This window comes from Rattus rattus, chromosome 12 (genome assembly GCF_011064425.1).
Source record: "Rattus rattus isolate New Zealand chromosome 12, Rrattus_CSIRO_v1, whole genome shotgun sequence".
Lineage (NCBI taxonomy): Eukaryota > Metazoa > Chordata > Mammalia > Rodentia > Muridae > Rattus > Rattus rattus.
The window spans coordinates 33,587,473-33,590,641 of record NC_046165.1 but is presented as its reverse complement, the minus strand read 5'-3'; the positions used below and the strand labels follow the sequence as shown (position 1 = coordinate 33,590,641).

Here is a 3,169-nt window from a genome sequence, read left to right as displayed (position 1 = left end):
GAAGCATGTAGTCATACCTGGATTTTATACTTTTCTGTTACAATATTCAAATTAGTTATGGGATCTGATATGATGTGTGGATTATTATACCTTCTTGTATCTGTTGAGGTATCTTTGTGACTGATTATATGGTCAATTTTGGAGAAAGTACCACAGGTGTTGAGAAAATGTATATTCCATTTGTTTTTAGGGATGAAAATGTTCTATAGATAAGCAACCTATTTGGTTCATAATGTCTGTTAGTATCACTGCCTAAGATAGGCAAGACTAAGATACTGGGACCTTCAACACACAGAAGCCCTTGTTCGCAAAAAAAGTAAGATTGCACTATAGGCCTCCATCAAGAAAAGCTGTGGAGATAAACAGCAGACAAGAAACTGTCTCACCAAAAAGAAGATGGAGGCAAGTTGAGCATTTTGGTATATACCAAATGAAAACCTCTAAGATTAAATGTCTCCTTAGGACATTAAGGGCAAAAATGCTGTATGTATGCTGTAACCTCTGTGGACATTTGTCTGAATTCTCACCTGGTAGTGAATGAAGGACTTGGGCTGGGTCATTGGAGGATGTTGTGGTATACATGGCAGTGTCTCTGGGATGTTAAAAGAGAGAGAGGAATAAAGATGAAAAGGAGATTAAAAGAGAGAGAGAAGGAGGAGGAGGAGGAGGAGGAGGAGAGGAGGAGGAGGAGGAGGAGGAGGAGGAAGGAGGAGGAAGGGAGAGGATCAAGATTAGCTGGAGCTCTGAGTCCATTTTCTATGCGGATCTCAGTGTCTCAAATAATCCATATATATCAGAAATGCACAGACAGACTTGGATCATGCACTATGTACCAACTGATTTGTTAAATAACAAACCTATCTTTCCATCTGCCTTCAAACATACTCCCTATAGAATAGAACAAGCAGGATAGACTTATCTATTGGGAAGAACCCCAACATTTTCAGGGTAGAATTCTGGCTAGTCCAAAAAGGGGCCTTTCTTTGGCGGGCTGCAACAAACTAGACAAATACAGCTTTATCTAATATTGGTGGTGTTTATTTAGACAACCAGCTCCCAGACCTTGACGATTAAAATGCAGGAGTTCCAACCAATTGCTCAATTAAGGCTTCCATTGTAGCAGCTTGGCCAAAACGTTCAGTTGTTGGTGGGGTCAATCCAAGGGTTCCATCTGGAATCATAGCGGCAGGTCCTGGAGAAGGTGGAGTAATAGGTGGCACAGGAATAGGGGGCATGGCGTCTATTGTTTATGCCCGTAGCACCTCCCACAGCCATTTGGCAATTCCATATCTCTTATTCTCTGGCATCAAGGAAGGTGCCTGAATTCTTCCTGCCACGTGATCATTACTTTTCTTTTTTTTTTTTTCTTTTTTTGAGCTGGGGACCAAACAGGGCCTTGTGCACTGAGCAAACGGCTCTACCACTGAGGCTAAATCCCCAACCCCGCATCATTTCTTCTTGTTGTTGCCACATCTCTTCCTCTTGGTGCCTGCATTCCTCTTCTTGCCTGAATTCTAACTGCTTTCATTTCTGAACCTCTTGGTTCTGCAGCACCTCCATTCTTCAAAGCTCTTCTTGATGTCTCATCAAATGTTGCCTCTATAGCATAACCTGGTGCGCATGTCGTGCTGCTTCCATCTCCATCTCCAGCTTCTCAAGAGCCTCCATGTTGTTCTGGTCCTGCTGTTGATTCTCCATTTCAATGAGTGCCTTCCAGTGCATGGCATACTCATACTCAAAGGATGCAGACTTTGCAATTCTGGGTGGCTGTTCTCTTTCCTTGTGAAATTGCACACACACACACACACACATATATATATATACATACCCGGAAATCCTTCTTCATCATCTAACTGGTCCATAGGCTCCACAGTCACAGGCGAAGGAAATGTGGTTAGTAAGAAGGAACCTTTACTTCATCTGTCCAGAGCTTTCCAAGCTCACTTTCCTGAAAAACTCAACATTGCCTTTCCGGAGGGTCATTTTGTCGTTTATTCATCAAATGACTACAACCCTCTCCATTTGATCAAACACGAAAAAGGGCTTTTTTCAGCAGTTTGTTGGACATATATTGAGTAAGGCTGTGAACCATAAGGATGTACAATATTAAACAAAGCACAGTCGCAGCTGCTTTCCATGGAGTGGGGCAGGCTGTCCAGCTCACTGCTGCAATTCTGCTCAAGAAGTTAGTGTTTCCAAGGGCATGAAAAATTTTCCTGCTTTTCCATATTCTCAAAGAGTCCTCATGTCCTCCTCAGTGATGTAAGGGAAGGTGCCCACATAGAGATGCTAAGTTGGGTAAAGGTCACCTCCCTGGTTTCCAAATTCTTCAGTGGGTCAATAATCAAGCCCCTTCATTCTGGCTGCTGGCCTGCTGTGTGGTGGTGAGGGTATTGGTGAGGGTGGTTGCTGCTGCTGCTGCTGCTGCTGCTGCTGCTGCTGCTGCTGCTGCTGCTGCTGCTGCTGCTGCTGCTGCTGCTGGTGATGTTGATGGTGTTGATGGTGTTTTCCTTGAGCATCATTCTGCTTCTCCCAAGTCAAAGTTTTTATTGCTCTGCATTTTTGCACCTCCCGACTCCCTTGAATTGAACTAGGCAAAATATCTGGCCTCCTGTCCCTAACGCAGACTGCCCTCCTGCCCACAGTTCTTTGATCAGAGTAAGGCCATGCTACTGGCTTCCACAGTCCGAAGAGAAGAGAGCATGTGACCCGTAAGTCTCATCTTTCTGCATCTCAACTATTATTGGGTGCCACAAGCTTGTGTTTGCGTTCAGGGATTTCAAGTGCATGTGTTGCTTGTAAGAGATCCTGCATGACTTCTGTGAGAATGTCCTAGTGTAATAAGAAATTTCACCTCAGCATTGGTCCTCATTACATCCCTTAATTTTGTCTCTATGTTGAGCTTTTCTACTTTCACTGAATTCTGAAAATTTTAATTTCTTTATGGACCAGTGACTCACTGAATAAAGCGTTGTTTCATTTCCATGGGTTTTGTAGGCTTTCTGTTGTCTCTGGCTTTGTTGGTTCATTTAATCCGTGTTGTTCCGATAAAATATATGGGTATTATTTCAATATTCTTGTTATCTTTTGGGACTTTCTTTGAAGGAAGGAATATTCAATTTTAGAAGATTTTTGTGAGGTGCTGAGTAGTTATAGTCTTTTTGTGTAT

At 42.9% G+C, this 3,169-nt stretch overlaps 1 pseudogene; it reads right to left on the bottom strand.

The window, feature by feature from the left end:
- Nucleotides 1–1,070: 1,070 nt before the first annotated feature.
- LOC116913929 lies at nucleotides 1,071–2,560 on the bottom strand (annotated as a pseudogene).
- Nucleotides 2,561–3,169: the final 609 nt, after the last annotated feature.